At 39.7% G+C, this 18,417-nt stretch overlaps 1 protein-coding gene across 3 annotated transcripts in view; it reads left to right on the top strand.

The window, feature by feature from the left end:
• The window catches only part of THRB (thyroid hormone receptor beta), a 388,663-nt gene that overhangs the window by 88,973 nt on the left and 281,273 nt on the right, over positions 1–18,417 (top strand). For all 3 annotated transcript variants that reach the window (XM_030329439.1, XM_030329450.1, XM_030329440.2), the window contains exon 2: positions 7,474–7,570. The gene's annotated coding sequence lies outside the window, so the exon portion shown is untranslated. The remainder of the gene's footprint in view (positions 1–7,473; positions 7,571–18,417) is intronic.

Below are 18,417 nucleotides of genomic sequence, written 5' to 3' on the forward strand. Positions count from 1 at the left end.
AATCTGAAGCAGGCTCTACGCTCTGAGCTGTCAGCACAGAGCCTGATTCGGGGCTTGAACTCGTGAACTGCAAGATCATGACCTGAGCCAAAGTCAAACGCCAAACTGACTAAGCCACCCAGGTGCCCCGGTAATGAAAATTCTTAATGAAAGAGACATAGAAGTCTATTTTCTTAAAATGATAAAGATTTATTTGAAACAAAGATTAAATTTTTCATTTATAAAATTCTATATGTATTTTCGTTAAAATGAGAAACAAGAGAAAGGGAGACACAGAATCCAAAGCAGGTTCCAGGCTCCGAGCTGTCAGCACAGAGCCCAATGTGGGGCTTGAACTCACAGACCACAAGATCATGACCTGAGCCAAAGTCAGACGCTCAACCAACTGAGCCACTCAGGCGCCCCAACAAATTTTTTGATTATGTTTATAAAAATCTGGCAAATATAGTGACAAGGAAAAAATTAGATAAGGTAATTAGAAAGGGCAAGTAAAAAAAATCACCATTCGTCTATATTGAAAATTTAAGAGAATCAACTGAAAATAAAAGCTATTAGAATAGTCAAGAGTCTAGTATTACAAAATTTTTCACTACAGTACTTACAAATATAAATACACAAAATAAAGTACTTAATACCATAATTAAAAAATAAACAAAAAACCCACATATCACAATAGCAAACTTAAAATTAAAAATAACTAGGAATGGGGGCGGCCTGAGTGGCTCAGTCGGTTAAGCATCTGACTTTGGTTCAGGTCATGATCTCATGGTTCATGAATTCGAGCCCTACATCAGGCTCTGTGCTGACAGCTCAGAGCCTAGATACTGCTTCAGATTCTGTGTCTCATTCTCTCTCTGACCCTCCCCCACTTGCCCTCTGTCTCTCCCTGTCTCTCAAAAATAAATAAAAAATGTAAAAAAATAAAATAAAATAAATAACTAGGAATAAAAATAAATATATAAGACTTCCTTGGAAAAAATATATTAAAAAATTTGGAAAAAGATGAGATTTAACAAGGAGATATTCTATACTCCTCAACAAAAGGAATCAATATTTTAGACATTAAATTCTCCCCAATGTAATCTAACGATTGACTGAATCTGAAATCAGAATCACCCAGGGATTCTTTCAGTAAGATGACAAAATAATTTAAAAATTCATCCAAAGTATATTGAAAAGCAAAAGTAGCCAATAACTTATTTAAAAATCAATGCTCCCAAAAGGTTAAGACAATTATATTAAAAGATCTGATCAAATTTCAACATAAAATGTAATACTCTATGCAATGAAAAAAAAATCACAAACAAAATTAAAAGACTATAAACATGATGGGTAAACATCTGCAGGACAAGTGTCTTCTTTTTCTTTTTTTAATATATAAGGCAGTCTTGACAAATATGAAGGAAAGAGACAGTATTTCTATAGACTTCACAAGACCAGGGGCACCTGGGTGGCTCAATTGGTTAAGCATCCAACTTCAGCTCTGGTCATGATCTCAGGGTTTGTTTGGTGGGTTTGAGCCCTGCACTCTCACCACAGAGCCGGCTTCAGATCCTCTGTCCCCCTCTCTCTCTGCTAGTCCCCCACTTGCATACTCACAAGCTCTCTCTCTCTCAAAAATAAACATTGAGAAAAAGAAAAAAAGAAGAAGAAGAATTCACAAGACCAAAGGCCAGCAAACCTTTTCTGTAAAGGACAAATAGTAAATACTGTTGGCTTTGCAGACACCAGAATCTCTGTTACAACTACTCAACTCTGCTCTTGTAGCACGAAAGAAGCCATAGACCATGCATAAAGAAATAAATATGACTGTATTCCAATAAAACTTTACTTACAAAAACAGGAAATGGGCCAAAGTGGGCCCACAGACCACAGTATTATCAACCCCTGCAATAGACCTTTTTGTTCACAGCTATATTCCAGGTATACCTAGAAGTAAGCATGGTGTATATAAAATGTTCAACAAATATATGTTGAATGAACAAGTAAATAAATGAATAGAAATAGGACAACACACACAAAGTCAACAGTAAAATATATGAAATTCTTCAAACTCACGTGATGACAAAGGGACAAATTAAAATCAAGACATAACAGTTTCTTACTCTCAAAGTCACAAGGTATGTTTGTTTCTTTAATGATAATTCATAGGTTTGGTAAGAATATAGGCTCATGCATTATCCTCATATGCTGCTGGTAGGCTTTTTTACTCTTTTGTCCTTAGTTACATACATAGAGAAAAGTGTCGAAAATAATGTAAGAGATTTATATATTCTCTCCCTCCAGTGACAGTTTTCAAATTGGTTGGATTCATTCTTAAAAATTATTGAGAACCCCAAAGGACTTTTGTCTGTTAATATCTATAATATTTACCACATTAGAAATTAAAACAGAAACACTTAAACTTTTTATAATTCATTTAAAAGAGCAAAAATAAATTCTTTACATGTCAACATAAATAATGTTTTTATGACAACTACATTTTCCAAAGAAAACAATCACTGAGAAGAGTGGTATTGTTTTACATTTTTGCACATTTCTTTAATGTCTTGCCTGAAAGAAATCAACTGGATTCTTGTATCTGCTTCTGATTTCATTCTGTTGTGCCTCGCTTTCTTTGTGAAGGATATGAAGAAAATCAACCTTCAAGCAGTTATGTAGTTGGGAAAGGGACTGGTATTTTAATAGCCTTTTCTGATAACCAAAAATTCTGCTTTGATAGTATACCAAAATTCAACAAGTGGCAGTTTCTAAATAGGCAGTTGAAATGTGGAATCTAAACCCATATCACTGAACTTTTTGTACTTCGTTACATTAAAATCTATTCATTTATCTTGCACTTTGAGTGGGTCTTTTCCCCATTCATGGTCTTGTAACATAATGCACTGACCATTTAGAAAATAGTTGTTCGATAAGTAAGGCACATCTTGCACTTGTAGCTACGTTTTGTTGTACAACGTTCAAGATTTTATTTACTACGTCTCCACTGATCTCAGAGAAGTCTTTAGATTTTAGGGATCTGTCAAGCCCTCAGTGGTGGTTATAAGTTTTCCAAAATTCTAATTTTCATTTGAAAGCATGAAATTTTATCATTAACAAAAAATACTGTCAGTCATTTTCTTTGAAGTAGCAGACTCTTCATCACCATTGAGAAAAAAGTCGGCCGAACACCCATAATAACCATAATTTGCCTCTTCTTCTTTCAAGAAAAAATGATATTGTATGGAGAAAGCACGTAGTTCAGTTCACAACTCAGTGATCATACTTTCATATGCAACAGAAGTGCTATATTCACACTATTTTGTCACTCTGTATTTTATTTAAAAAGTGCCCAAGTGTTGAGATTTGATTAATTCACTTTTATTGCCCCATTAAGGACACTCTTGAGTGAAGCCGGCTTGTTTGGTTTTGGTAAGCCTGGAGCGTGCACGCTATGGAAGGCACAGTGGCTACTCATGCATTTGACCCCGCTGCCTTGATCCAGGCCAGGTTGCCAGTTTCATCCACCACTGGTTTTGCACCTTCAGTGCAAGTAGCAACATGGTGGAGAAGACAAATAAGTTTAAAACTTCACATAAATAATTCCATTCTATATGTATCCTTTGACCAAGATTTTTTACGTGTAACATTATGCCTTTATGTTTTTGAGATAGATGTAGGTTGATACATATAGATCCAGTTCATATCTTTTAACTGCTGTATTGTATTTCTCTCTTTATTCCTCTATTGATAGATATTTAGAGATTTCCAACTTTTACTATTGTGAAAGAGTCACTCTAGGTTGTGTTCCACGATGTGGACTTTTCAGGTCTAAAAGTAGGCATATACTGAGTTCTCCGTATCTAGATTGCCAAATTGTTTTTAACATGGCCTTATCAATTTACAACCTGGTATGATTCTTAACTGGTACTCTCTTTCTAGGGGCAGCTTGGCAATGTGTGTAGAATACTCTAAGGGATGGGGCGCCTGGGTGGCGCAGTCGGTTAAGCGTCCGACTTCAGCCAGGTCACGATCTCGCGGTCCGTGAGTTCGAGCCCCGCGTCGGGCTCTGGGCTGACGGCTCAGAGCCTGGAGCCTGTTTCCGATTCTGTGTCTCCCTCTCTCTCTGCCCCTCCCCCGTTCATGCTCTGTCTCTTTCTGTCCCAAAAATAAATAAACGTTGAAAAAAAAAAAAAAAAAAAAAAGAATACTCTAAGGGAAGACAATTTTTGAACCAGAAATTCCAATTCTAAAAATTGACCACGAAGGTCATTTGTCCAGGAATGGGTACAAAGATTTTTTGTTGACAAGAGTTGTTTATGAGTATTTATAAAGTAGAAAATCTAGAATCTTCTAGATATTTAATAATAGGTGACAAGTTAAAAATATACTGTGGTTATCTCTTCATGGATATTATGTAATCCTTTTATATCCTAATTTTATTTAATCAATATATGTTATTTTATATAACTATTCATCAAAATGGGTGATGGAAGTGCAGGTAATTTTTTCTTTTCTTCTTTGTGTGTATTTTTTTTAATTAGCTTGTGTTATTGAGAATATTTTATTTATTTTTTTTTAATTTTTTTTTCAACGTTTATTTATTTTTTGGGGGGGACAGAGAGAGACAGAGCATGAACGGGGGAGGGGCAGAGAGAGAGGGAGACACAGAATCGGAAACAGGCTCCAGGCTCTGAGCCATCAGCCCAGAGCCCGACGCGGGGCTCGAACTCACGGACCGCGAGATCGTGACCTGGCTGAAGTCGGACGCTTAACCGACTGCGCCACCCAGGCGCCCCGAGAATATTTTATTACAGAAGGAAAGAAAGAGGGGAGGGAGGACAGACAGATGGATTAGAGCACGTATTTTGAAACCTCATCCCAAACTAAGTGAGGCCAAAAAAGTAGAACAGTAGATCAAATCTGACACAGCATAGGGGTGGTTTTTTAAAGCCTCCTGCAACCCCCAGAGATTTTGATTCGGTGGGTCTGAGGATCACTGCATCCCTGAAACGCATAAACCTCACACCTTAAGAAATACTAATTCAGAAACCGTAGCTAATTCCATCTGACTTGCCAACATTGATGAAAAATAAGGAGTCTTGTCATTTTTAATATTTGGCAGGCAAAAGAGACAAGCAATGGCTGGGGGAAGTTCTGGTGGTGCCTCTCCTCTCGGAGGCGGGAAGCTGAAGGCAGGAGCCTCTGCAACCGCATCCTGGAGCAGGAAGGAGCTCTCTTTCCTGCAGACCTGCCTCAGACTTTGCTTTCTTCTCCTTGGCATAGGCAGCCTGCCCTGAAGCAGACAAGGTCAAGTCTGCAGGTGGTGGCTCCAGGTGTTACTCCTCACTTCTTTCCCATCCCTCCTTCCTCTGTTCTCTGGCATTTGGGTCACTTCCTCTGCAAATCTGAGCATCAGAATCTTTGGGTGAGCTTGCTAAGACACTTATTCCTGGCCCCCACTCCAGAGCTTCGGATGCCATAGATTGCATTTGTAATGAGCTCGCAGGTGATAAAGCTTCTGGCCCATGGAGTACACTGAGATACAGACCAGAAATAGACTCACCGAGAGAGCCAGCCAGAGACTCCGGGGCTGAACAATCAATTGTTATTCATTAGAATTCCCGTCAGATGGCCATTTAGAAATGCAGATGTGGAGGCAGTAGTAGTAACAGCATTAGTAGGGGGAGTGGTAATGAGAATAGCAACAGTAATAATAGAAATAGGAATCATGGGAAGATTAATAATGAAATCACACAAATAACTGAGGGCCATTTTTATTCCCATGTTTTGATGAAAGTCTTGAACATGGTCTCATCCGAAGAGAGACAAGATCTCGGATGCAAAAGTGTTATGAAATCACGAATTTAAAAAAATGACTCTTTGGGGCGCCTGGGTGGCTCAGTCGGTTAAGCATCCGACTTCGGTTCAGGTCATGATCTCACGGTTCGTGAGTTCGAGCCCCGGGTCAGGCTCTGCTGACAGCTCAGAGCCCGGAGCCTGCTTCAGATTCTGGGTCTCCCTCTCTCTCTGCTCCTCCCCCACTCACGCTCTGTCTTGCTCTCAAAAATAAATAACATTAAAAACAAACATTTTTTTTTAAATGTCTCTTTAAATTGGATGTGTTACATTTTTAGTGAAAGCAAGGTCTTTAAAAACATGCCAGACCTTATGATCCAGAAAAAGCTGTTTCTTTTCCTCCTGCAGGGTATTATTTATCTTTGGTTAATAGATTCAGCCAAGCCATTTTTATAGCCTCACATGTTATCAAAAAGTGTTTTCGTTTCTCAATCTAACTACTCCCTTTCTCAACTTATTGCATTAAATCTGCCTTTAGCGGCCAAGTATAAACTGAAGTCTAGATAAAAGGGATTTTTTTTAAACCCCATTTGTGTTTTTCCTTTTTGTGTTAAATTATAAATACAGTAATTGGCGGTTAATGAGATGTAAGTGCTGTAGCCTCAGACTCTTTGGGTTACTCATGTCTCTGCACCATTTTCATCCGGCCCTCATTTTCCACACACCAGACCTATAATTATGCCAAAATCTATCCAAGCCAGAGAATATTTTGTTTTTCCCTGTTGCTACCTACAGTCCGTAAAGTTATGGAAAACGTTGGGCATGCAAAACTAATTTTAATCCCCCCAGTAAAAATTCTGAGGGGCAATTCAATAAGATATAATTAAAGGTGTGTGAATCATAGATTGCAGAGATCACTGAGGCACCCAGAAAGCATCTGATCTAGCTGTTTGGCTTTAGTATCAACCCCATTTTGCAGATGAATTAGCCAAGGCTCTCAGAAGTAAAATATATGTGAAGCTGGGATTTGAACCAGAGATCTATCTGGCCCTAATACCTGTGCCTTGTCGGGGAGGGTGGCGGGGTGGGGGGGGGGGGGGTTGGCAGGTGTCTTTTGCCTCTCTGGACAGTGTTTTTTTTATTGCATCATGTGGTTGCCAGCCTACCTTGAACTCTTTCATCACATGGTTGAATGTTTTTCATAAGCTTTTAAAGCTCCCTTTATATTTGATTTGTACAGTATCTTTTAACGACAGTGTCCTTGCAACAGATATTTTGATGTACTAAATTTACACATGCACCTGAGTGAGGAAGACACATGCATCATGTTTTGTATTAAACAAACTCCAGGTCTCATGTTTACGTTGAAAATGTCAGTCTTTGTTTCCACTCAAGTGCTAATCTTTCTAAAAATGTCCCTCATGTTGAAGGACATCCAAAAGGCAGTAACTTATTAGAACCTTGGGTTCAGATTACAAATGGGTTTGGCTAGCTCAGTGTTAAAGTTCAAATTATCTCAGAATTATTTTAAATATTTGTACAGGAACACTGATTAGTTTACTAACGTGTTGCCTCATAACCATCCACTAATAACCACCTTGGTCTGTGATCGTTAACTCCAAGGGCTCAAGTGAGCTCTCGGCAAAGGTAATTTGCTTCAGTGTCTGAAGCTGTCATATGATGTCTTTTTCCTAGGACGTGGAAGAGTTGACTCAGAAAAGGAATTTGAAACGGAGTTTCAGACCGCATTTTATTATTTGCACAGAAGAGTTGAAAAGGAAGTTCTGATGAGGTAATGTCCTTCCCTCTGTGCCCCCTTTTTGTAGTTAGTGTTTCCTAATTATTTACATTTAAACTGGAGACTGGCAACCTGGTGTAGGGGAAAGAACGTCTGTGCGCGAGTCAGGACACCTGGGATTTGGTGCTGGCTCTGTTGTGCAACTCATGACCTTAGACAAGTCATTTTGCCTCTCTGGGTGTTGGTTTCTATAAATGAGAAAGTGACACAAGGTCATTCCTGAGCTGTAGAGTCTGTACATATGTGCATTCTGCCAAAAGAAGCTAAATTAGCCAGAAGACAACAGACGTGCGTACAGATCTCTCTGTTTCTAGCCTTTGGCCGGGCTGGCTGCATGGACAGCAACCTGTGCTTGGTTTAGTTACGGTCTTGCTGTTACCATCTTGAAATTCTTCACAATTTTCGAACAAGAGCCCTGCATTTTCATTTTATTCAGGACCAAATTGTGTAACAGGTTCCTGCCTTTTGACAATACATTCCTTATCATTGTGTCGATCAGCTGAAAACAGGAGTCATAACTTCAAATTGGTCACTTTTGCCACCGTTGTACCTTTTGGGTAGACCGAGGGGAGCAAAATGTTGACAAAAATGTATCTGTGAAATTTTTTGGTTATTTTCAATGAGCTGAGTTTTTGATGTCTACATTTTCCTTTTGCCCTACCTTGTCCTGAGGAGGGACATTATGCTCTTACAGGTGGCTCTTGGAAGCTCTGATTTCCTCTCACTTCACAGGTAAACTGTGCATGCAGGCTTCTGTGACTCATATTTTGGAATCTTTGTAGTGTTCAATCCCATTTTTTTAACAGATAAGGGTTAATTACTGGTATTCATCACTAGGCATTTCCAGTCTCTCCACCCAGCATCCTTTTTGCCACTGCTCCATAATCAGTTGTAGTACAATACAGAGGATGATACTTGTGGCTTTGAATCATCATTTTGTTGTCAGTCGTTATGTTTCTGGAGAAGCTACAATTACAATAGCATGACAGACAATTACAATAGCATGACAGACAGAGAGATGACTTCTCCACCAGCAACTTGCTTTGTTTTGACCAAATGAGCTCCTCTTCACCTTTACAGATAGAATCGCCACCCCCAATGCTGCGAGGTCAATTCCATATGAAAGGAGACTTGTCAAATGCGCTAAAATTAAAATGCACATTCATGTGGGGGCCAACTTCATTGTGCCGGCTACCACTGATAAAAAATTACCCTGGGATTGCAAGGAATATATGCTTTCTTGGTTTATTCATTATTGCATGCCAAAGTATGAAAGAGCAAAAGAGACAGAGGAAAGTGTTTCTGTGTACCCACTGATGGCTGGCTGTGGTTTTACATTATGAGTCTACTTTCAGATATGTAGAACAAATCTCTAAGCGATGAAATGACCAATTTACATATCATATCCAAGATTAATAAATTGCTTTGATGGGTCCTTCTCGAGTCTCCTTTTTCAAAGCATCAAAAATGCCAAACCAATCCTCAAACACTGTTCTTTTCTTTTACAAATCCAGTGTTCATAATCTCCCCCAAATGCTGTCTTTTTGCCCTCAATAAATTCTACTTACTTAAAACTTGATGACAGCTTTTAATTATATTAACAGTGTCTAAATGCTTAAAAATATCCAGCTAGACTTTTTCCTTCATAAAACTGAATGTAAGTGACTGTATGTTGATTTCTTTTTTCTTTTTTTCAAGTTTTTATTTAAATTGCAAGGAGTTCACATATGCTGTAATATTAGTTTCAGGTGCACAATATAGTGATTCAACATTTTCATACATCACCCGGAGCTCATCATGAATTCTCTAATTGCTGCTCTGTCTCCTGACTTCTAGATTGGGGAATGTGTCATTTTTATTTTTTAAATGATATAAATTAGTGTTTTGATTCATACTTCTGTTTAAGAATAGTAAAGAACCAATTGATACATTTTTTAAAAAAATTTTTTTTACATTTATTTATTTTTGAGAGACAGTGAGACAAAGTGAGAGTGGGGGAGGGGCAGAGAGAGAGGAGACACAGGATCGGAAGCCGGCTCCAGGCTCTGAGCTGTCAGCACAGAGCCCGACGCTGGGCTCGAACCCACAGACCATGAGATCATGACCTGAGCCGAAGTCGGACGCTCAACCGACTGAGCCACCCAGGCGCCCCCAATTGATACATTTTTAAAGGGAATGCAATTGGTCATTCAACAGTACTGATAACAAGCAAAACAGCAGTCCCAGCTTCTATTTATAAGTTCCTTCTATCCAATTCAATGAACTATTCTAGCAATAAATTAGCAGTTTTGAAACTGTGGGATTTTTGATGAAAAGAACCAAAGTGAAACTCCTCAAGTAATGAGGTAAATGGTTTAGTTCCATGCATTTATTTCAGAACACCTTTTTTGAACCCTGCTTTACAAAGATTCCAAAATAAGAGCCATAGAAAACAAAACATACAGTTTACCTACGAAGAAAAAGAAAATCAGAAATTCGAGCATCCATTGAGTAGAGTATAATGTCCATCCTCGGTGACTTCCAGGAGATGAGGGCACCCACTCAGTGTCTTCTTATAAAAGTTGGTCTCTTCTGGAGAGTGACCCAAAAAGTGCATTAGCATCACACTATAATGTGTACAATTCAGTGGTTTTGAGTACATTCACAGAGCTGTGCCCCCATCACCACAGTCAATTTTACAACATTTCTATCACCTCAAAAAGAAATCCATTAGCATGGATTTCTCCCCCACTCCTACCCCAGCCCTAGGCCACCACTAATCTGCTTTCTGTCTCTATACACCTGCCTAAACTAGACATTTCATGAAAATGGATCATATAATCTATGGCCTTTTGTGAGTGACTTCAATCTCTTGCATCATATTTTTGGGGTTCATACATATTCTATTCATACATACATGTATCAGGACTTCATTCATTTGCATTGCCAAATAATGTTCCATGGCATGGATAATAACCTCTTTTGCTTATCCATTCACCAGTTGGTAGATATTTGGGTTGTTCTGAATTTGGGCCATTATGAATAATGCTGCCACAAACATTTTGCACGAGTGTTTCTGTGCACATACGTTTTCGTTTCTCTTGGGTACATATCTAGTGGTAGAATTGTTGAGTTATTTGGTAATTTTCTGTCTAACTTTTAAGGAACTGTCAGACTTTTCCAAAGTAGCTGCACCATTTTCCTTTTGCATCATCAGGTGTAAGCATTCCACTTACTCCACATCCTTGTCGACACTTCTTATCTGTCTTTTTGATGATAGCCATTCTAGTGATTATGAAATAGTATCCCTTTGTGGTTTGGGTTTGCATTTCCCTCATAGCTGAAGAAGCTGAGCATCTTTTCATGTACTTATTGCCCATTTGTATATTTTCTCGGGAGAAATGTCTGTTTAGATCCTTAGCCATTTTCTAGTTGAGTTACTCGTTTTGGCATTATTGAATTGTAAAAGTTCTGTGTATATTCTAGATATGAGTTCTTTATAAGAAATATAATTTACAAATATTTTCTTCCATTCTGTGGGTTGTCTTTGTCACTCTCTTGATGGTCTCCACAGAAGCAGAAAGGGTTTTAATTTTGATAAAGCCCAATTTATTGTTCCTTTGTTGCCAGTGCTTTTGGAATTCTATCCAAAAGGGCTTTGCATGTATGTTAGCCAACTTGACAATAAATTATGCTTAAAAAGATGAAATGCAAAAAATGGAAAACAAAACAAAAAAGGCTTTGCATATCCCAAGGTAATGAAAATTCTCTCCTACATTTACTTCTAAGTGTTTTACAGTTTTAGTTCTTACATTTAAGTCTGTAATCTGCTTTGAGTTAATTTTTCTGTACGGTGTGAAGAAAAGGTCTAAATTTATTCTTTTGTATGTGGATACCCTAGAGTGAATTTTTAAAACAATCTCCTCACTGATAGTGAGTGAACATCTTGCTGAAAGTCAGCTGTGTGATGAACTTCATGGGGCATGCCACATGAGGCATCTATACCAAAAATGAATTGCCAGAGAGCTCCAGCTTCTTCTTTCTGTTCTCCCCCAGGGGTCCCATACACTGGTTTACATTCTTTTTTTTTTTTTAATGTTTATTTTTGAGAGAGAGAGAGAGATAGAGTGTTAATGGGGGAGGGGCAGAGAGAGAAAGAACACAGAATCCGAAGCAGGTCCCAGGATCTGAGCTGTCAGCACAGAGCCCAATATGGGGCTTGAACTCACAAACTGTGAGATCATGACCTGAACCAAAGTTGGACACTTAACCAGCTGAGCCACCCAGGTGCCCTTACACTGGTTGAAATTCTAAACACACACTTGGAACTACCAAAGAACACATTTACAAAGCCTCTGATCAGTATGCTGAGGTCTCCCTAATGGGTGACAGGGGTGGGGGGATACTCAGAAATTAGATGAAGAGTGATGTCAATCACTAAAGGTTTCCAAAGGAGTTGTGTTCACTTTTGTGCACTAATACACATACACACACTTAAACTGCAGTGTGTGACCTGTAAGTCAGGAGATGCCTGGCTGAACGCCTTGGTGCTATTGATGATGTCTCATTGCTTTGTGCTCTTACCTATTTGAATGAAAGAAGGAAGCTCCTTGAAACTTAGGAGTCAAATTACTTCCAAGAAGGTTATGCTATTGTCTTATTTGAAAACACTCAAGAAAACAGCAGAAGGCCCTTGAGTGAAATGTAGTCCAAAGAAAAGGGGAATGCCACCCATACCCACAGTTCTGTGCTGCTGTGGCAGGCAGGACCAGCAATTAGGGAAACCCCCATCTGTCACGCCACCAGACTGAGTCCAAGGTTAGGAACAAGTCAAGTTTTTTCCCTCTCTTCAGCTCTCGAAGTGCTGATTCTTGTACAGCAGGTTCATATTCCACAAGTAGCCTCTGTGTACTTGTCCAGGAAGGGAACATGAATGACAAGTGTCTTTCTACACTGCTGAGCTTAAAGAAGGCAAGTTAAGTATGCTTTTGGGGATCATATTGAAACTTCCGTCTCTTCCCATAAATCCCCCAGGAAAATATAGTTTTATCCCAAGAAGGAAGCAAGGAAAATGGGCATAGGATCTCACAGACCTGGATCCAAATCCTGACTCTGCTATATACTCTGGGTAATTTTCAGTGAAGTATTTAACTTTTTTGAGCCTCATCTTTCTCTCCTGTGTTATGGGAATATAAAAATATCTATTAATGGCCATCATCGGATAAGCTGGGATAAAAAATGGAAAATCCTGCCTCAAGTCGGGAGTTAGTATCTATTCGTGCTATTTCCCTTTCAATCCAAAGATATGGTGGACTCCCAGTTTTAAAACTCATTTTGGGGGGCCTTGAACCCAAAGAATTAAAAGGACCATGAGCTAAATTGAAGGTTGGATTTAAAGTTCAACATGTCAGATCCCCGTCCTATATCATTCTGTTCCTTCAGTAGTCTGAAAGCTTGGCAAGGTGTAGGACTCCTCCTCATGGGGCCTTCCTGCCACCTGAGGAAAACATCACTACCATCCATGACTTTGGTGATTCATTAGCATTCCAGCAAACTACCCAGCTGTTTGAAACAGCAGGTATTTATTTGCTTTGGTCTGAATATGCAAAGATGAAATGCAGCTGCCTGGTTTTGGAAAAGCTTTCTTGGTCTATGTCCTTTGGTTAGGTTAGGAACTGGAATGTGCCGTGACCTTGGTCTGCACACTAACCTTTCCCCGGTGTCCCTAGAGCTTGTTTGATGCCGATATTTATGGGCCACGAAGCTGAAACTAAGCCGGAGCTTCCCTAAGATGCTTTCTGGGGAGGTTCATTGTTCAGCAGGGGTATTTGTGTGACTGTCAGTAGGAGGGGACGTTTACCATAACACGCGTGTGAGGCCCTGGACAGAGGAAGTTATGATAAGGAGGCATGGAACCTAGGTTGCTTCTTCAAATGACGTGGGGTGTGTAATCCTCTCAAGCACTCCCATTGCCTCTGTATGGTAAGCAAAACACTGATCTGTTCTCCCATGGACCTCCCTGTAATGTCCTAAACATCGTTAGTAAATAACAGGCATGGGAGGACTTTGCCCCAAGAGCAATGCATACATCCAGATAGTGGCATCTGTGTTATTTGTATTCCTACGGAATTCAGTTCAGTTGCTTTCTACAGAATTTTCAGAATCCCCTTAATGATAGTATGTCAAACGTTGAGAACAACAAATTTAAGAACTATAAATGAGTAGGCATGAAAAGAAACAATAATTCAATGAGGAATTTAGCATTTATTTTTACTAGGCCACATTATCATATATGTCCTTTTTAGAAACTGTGTGAATATAAGTAGAGATATTAAAAAGTAGAATAAACTACCTACTCTCCACATCAAGAGAGGAGAACAGAGGTATATATAAATTCCAAGCAGTATACGTTCCAAACCTCAAAATCCTTTTCTGGAATTTGGCCTGGAATATATAAATCTGGACATATAAGTACAAATGTTACTCATATAACTATAAATATGTAAAGCCTAAAGTATTTGATTTTGAAATGCAGTCAGTTATAACTTAAGACACATTTAAATATACTCCATTTCTGCTGGAGTTCAGCACATCCCCTGGCAAAAATGTAGGACTTTACTTTATAATGGGAAAAAGAAACCATGGAGAATAATTTGAGGATGATTTCTAGTTGATAATAACTTTTAACATTTTTTAGATGGAGAAGTCCATAGTGTGACTTTATTGTTTTTGTTTTACTTTATTGTTTTTTAATGTTTATTTATTTTGACAGAGACAGAGAATGTGAGTGGGGGAGGGGCAGAGAGAGAGAGAGAGAGAGAGAGAGAGAGAGAGAATCCCAAGCAGGTTCCACACTGTCAGCACAGAGCCCAGCACAGGACTCGATCTCACAAACTCTGAGATCACGACCTGAGCTGAAATCGAGAGTCAGAGCCTTAATCGACTGAGCCACGTAGGCGCCCCATAGTGTTACTTTCGGTGAAATCTAGAATTAATTCTCAATTAAATCTAGAATTTACATTTGGGAAAAAAAATTCGCTAAACCTTCAATAAATTCAACAATAGTAAAGCATTATGTAATTTCCCCAGATGTGGAGGAAATAAAAAGGGGGCTTCCAGTTTAAACAAAATCTTGTGCATGGTTGTAAGGAGCAAAAGAAAAGTGCTTTGGAAATAGCAACGTACTCGGCAGGCTACCAGGAGGGGGGCCTTAGAGTAGGGCGGTAAGGAGACTGGCTTTGCAGCCAGATTGCACGTGTCCCAAATCTTGTACAAATTCTCTGCACCCCAGTATCCACATCTGTAAAATAGGGATCATAATAATTCCTATTACTGCTATGAAGAGAAATCAGCACACGTAAAATTCTCAGGACAATGTCCGGCATATAGAAAGTGCTCCGCTAATGTTGGTAATGATGATGGGGAGATGATGATGCGAGTGTTTTGGGGGTGGGGGGAATGAGAGTACAAGAGGAGGAAGTATTTGTTTTTGAAAATGAGGGAATAACCAGCTAACCCAATCTGCTTAAAGAGGAGTGAATTGAATACTAGAAACTAATTAGGTTTGGAATTAGAATGGAAAGGGATACCCAGTTCATAAGTACGTATTCTAAGCTGAGACAGTTGTCTTTCTTGACACTCGCAGAAATATTATTAGCAGCACTTAATTTAAAAGTGAAACATTTTGAGCAGTTATTGCACATATATCAAGGAGCCACAAAATTACAGTTTAAAAACAAAGTTTAACAAGAATGTAATAGTAAGTATCACAGACATTATGAAATGATGATGTGGGATAATAAACGTTTTTATTGCCACAAATACGGGATGACGGCATTATTCAAGAACAGTAGAAAAAATAGCCTGACTCCAGAGACAGGGACATCTCTCCACAAGACCTTTTTCCAGAGCAAAGCTGTATTTATTCTTTATGCTTTTGACCCAATTTTGCCGCCCATTTTCTGAAAGAATGGCCCCAAATTCTATACTGGAGAGCCAGGGCCACCTAAGCCTTACCTTTTGATGGCTGTGACCCATGTCCCTGAGCGGTGCCATTGCCCCCCGCCCAAGAAGCTTCTCAAGGCCATCCAACTCTGCCCACTCACCTCCCCACTTGCTTGCTTCATGGCTTCCTTGCCAGAACTCTGCCTTGGATGCCCCTTCCCTCCTCTCGGCCACTGACACAGGCTGGGCAAAATGGCCCCCAAAGACATTCATCTCTGCTTCTCTACCAGCTGAGGGAACTTGTCTGTGGGCTATTTCAGATCCGCCAAAATTATTCCAGCAACACTTGGCAAAAGCCCAGGCTGTGAGATTTTCAGGCTAAAAATGGAGAACTGGGGCCAGTATTCTTACTCTAATTTTCTTAATTCTAAGAGTTTAAAAATAAAAAAATATATATGTGTGTGTATTCGGTAAAAGGATTGGGAAGCAGCTGGGCAGCCTGGCTGAGAGGCTGGATAAAGACAGAGCAGCTGTGTTGGTCTTAAGCCTGAGCTGGCTGTGTAACCCTTGATTTCTTTGAACTCTGGGCCTGAGGATTCAGAGCCATAAAACAAAGCTAACAAGTGTTGAGCTATCTGATTTCTTGTGAGACATAAAGAGGGGAGTTGATTGTTAAGCAGTTTGCAAATGGAAAGTATTGCAGAAATGCTTATAATAATAAAAGGCTTATTATAGCACTTTCCCAGGTTCTGGGACTACTGTAATGGGCAGGATGGCACACACAAGACCTAACACGTCTATCAAAGACCTGGTGGATGTCTGCAAAAGTAAATACTCTATTATATACGGTGATATCTCATATGCCGATCAACGTAGTAAGTCTAGCTGGACAGCCGCTCTAGTTTAAGATAAGCAAAGCAAGCCTGGGAGCATTTTAAAGCCATGTATACACAGGTAGATACAGTTAAAGTCTGTTTCAGTGGGAGGGTAGGGATGAGGGGCGTGTCATACCCCGAGGTATCGTCACACTACCTTATATAATAAAGTGCCTATCATTCTATGTGTCACATAGTAACTGACCAATAAGTCATCAGTTCTTGCCCTTTCTCCTAGCATTTTGCCCTCAGTGGGAGATGACTTGGGGAGAGGGTCATGGGAAGTTTTGAGTGCCAAGGGCACACAGTCTAAACAAAATCAGGTTTGCTATACAAACGTAGTCTCGGGACACGTTTGCCGTTCCTTCCTTCCTACGAGATTGTCACCCTATGTCATGCCTATGAAGACGTTTTTGACCTGTCATTAGTTATCTTTCATTCAGTGAGTGCTGTAAAAATCCCTGTTGCTTCAACTACATCTGTGATGGACACTGACAGTGTTCGAAGGTTGTGATTCCCTTTAGTGAACACCGCTGAACAGATTCTTACTTGTTGAGTATTGCTTATTGCTTCAGCGATCTTTATAAACACTGCCCAAAGCCTTCAATCTTCTCTCAGTTGAGTGTATCTTTGGGGTTGTTTTGGATGTTAAAACTAACCTTTTGGCAGAGAGTGAGTGAACAAGGAAAGGGGAATTGAGGTAGGAAGCAGTTTGCAGAAAGATCCTTGGAAAAGAAAGCTTTTTCGCCCTGCGTTACATTTTGCATTCCATTAGAGACAACGGATTGAAAACAAAGCACAAATCTGGCTGAGAACCTGAAAGGCAAGTTTCAGCAGGAGTGAATTTTTAACAGCCTCAAAGAGGGGGTTAAAATGAAATTCTGACAACCTTAACTACACTTTTTCTCGAAGTATTGCTATAATGATAAAAGGTGAAATGTCAGCAGTCACCTATTAATCTGTCGAACAGCACTTGATAATTTTTCCTCTGTGGGAGCACTTGCCCTTTTATAGTGTTGACTCTGCGTTTTGACTGACTGCCCAAAGATCACAATTACTTAAGCCGTTTACCTGCACTTGGGCAGCACAGCCAGGACCGGTTCTGCATAGCCAGAGCCTCTGGGGGTTTCCTGTTGGTGGCTTCAGATAAACAAATGAGGCCTGTGATATGGGCTATTTACTGCCCCTGGTTTTTAAACCACTTCAATAACCTGTCTTCCTCCTTAAGCTTTGGAAACACACTGATGGTCATGTTTTCTGAAGAGGAGAGCCCAACTTCTTTCTGTGTGTCAGGAAAATATCTTCATACATCAAAGCGACACAGAGGCTCCTTTAGAATATTCTAGAAAAGTAGACACTGCCTTACCACAAAGTGGTGAAGGGGTCTTCTATTTAATTCTGTTTGTGTAACATGCATCCTTTGAACAACTGCTGTGTTCACCAACCTGGGGCATCTGCTGGGGGAAAGCTACCAAGATGACAATTACACAGACCCAGCCTGCAAAGAGGCTTATATTTTGTAGGAAAAGCCAGATGAAAGATATAAATTATTGAGGTAAGTAGGCTGACCAAGCAGGTAGCCTACCTTGAGCTTAGAAACTGGAATATTAGAATTGGTTATGACCCATCAAACTCAAATGTCTTTGGGGCTAAACAGGTAAAAGAAATGGATGAAGGATGCCCATAAGGACTGTAGCACAGTGGAGGATGTGAGCACCATTTAAATGGAACACCATCCCTCAGTTAGAGCTGTCAGTGCCATGCAAGTGCTGGCCCATTATCACCAGGCTTTCAGCTTTTTCAAAACTTTTTTTTTAACGTTGACAAGTACTTCACCAGGTCTAACTCCTGAAAGAGTACATACAAAAAGAATTCTAAGAACCAAATGTGGCCTATAGGCCGGTAGTTTTTTTCCCTCTGGGTCATGGCATGTGCTGTTATAAAATTCCATCTCATTTTCATTGTCATTGGTTGTCACAGGTTAGGTTGCACGAGAAGCTGATTCTGAAACAGAATTCAGCCAGGAGGTGGTTTACTGGGGAG

Source organism: Lynx canadensis, chromosome C2 (genome assembly GCF_007474595.2).
Source record: "Lynx canadensis isolate LIC74 chromosome C2, mLynCan4.pri.v2, whole genome shotgun sequence".
NCBI lineage: Eukaryota > Metazoa > Chordata > Mammalia > Carnivora > Felidae > Lynx > Lynx canadensis.